The following is a 620-nucleotide window of genomic DNA, read 5'->3' as shown; positions in this document are numbered from 1 at the left end:
CTATTATGAATTCTCGAGTACGTATTATTCTCCATTTTCGTTTTCATACTTGCTTTCCCACTCTACCCGTCTCCTCACTCTTTACTATCTCTTCTTCTCAAATTTTTTTTTTTTTTTTATAAATAAATTAAGGTTACTGTCAATGGAATTCCGGTTTCTGTTTCTTAAAATTGTCAAGGAAACAAAATTTAGAACTAACTTTTGTTTTGTTTTTTCACTTATTTTTGTAATTTATGATCATCTTTTTTTGGTTTTCATAGGACCGTTAGAACAGACTTACATGTCTCCAATGATATAAAATCTAATCAGATCGAAGACACTAAAAACGTCGCTGCTTTTAACAACTTAAAAATGAAATGTGACATTTTAGAAGAATGTTTATTATGGAGGTGTTTGAAAACCATTTTTATGTAAAAATGCATTTTAGAATAGTATCTTGATGGGAAGTGTGTGGTCGAAAAATAAGGAAAAGAAATTTATTTACGTGTGATATTATTTTAATAAAGAATGTGTGGTTGAAAGGAAAAGAGAAAAATGCATTTTGAAAAAAATGGGTACCAAACGGGAGTTATACATCAATATTTATATAATGTTTTGAAGATTGATGTAGTGTCCAAAAA

The sequence above is a fragment of the Olea europaea genome, chromosome 5 (assembly GCF_002742605.1).
Source record: "Olea europaea var. sylvestris chromosome 5, O_europaea_v1, whole genome shotgun sequence".
In the NCBI taxonomy this organism is placed as follows: domain Eukaryota; kingdom Viridiplantae; phylum Streptophyta; class Magnoliopsida; order Lamiales; family Oleaceae; genus Olea; species Olea europaea.
Note: the sequence above shows the minus strand (reverse complement) of the source record.